Source organism: Xiphias gladius, chromosome 20 (genome assembly GCF_016859285.1).
Source record: "Xiphias gladius isolate SHS-SW01 ecotype Sanya breed wild chromosome 20, ASM1685928v1, whole genome shotgun sequence".
NCBI classification, from domain to species: domain Eukaryota; kingdom Metazoa; phylum Chordata; class Actinopteri; order Istiophoriformes; family Xiphiidae; genus Xiphias; species Xiphias gladius.
This window is the reverse complement of record NC_053419.1, coordinates 25,529,040-25,529,307: the sequence shown is the minus strand read 5'-3', so window position 1 is coordinate 25,529,307 and position 268 is coordinate 25,529,040.

The following is a 268-nucleotide window of genomic DNA, read 5'->3' as shown; positions in this document are numbered from 1 at the left end:
GACACGCCATGTCTGACACTTCCTTCAGTCTGCAGGCTTCAGCTAAAGAGGAAGACCTGCCCTTGAGCAGGCTAGCTTCACTGAGTATGTTGCCATAGTAACTGACTCAGAGTTAAGCTGAACCGGCTTTACTAAACCAAAAACCCAGTATCCTTCAACTCTGAGTCAACTAACTTCATTTTCACTGAACCAGCTTCCTTAAGCAGGGCCCTGTACAGCAGCATCAGTGATTAAAAAAAAACAAAAAACAAAAAAACAGAACCTCGGC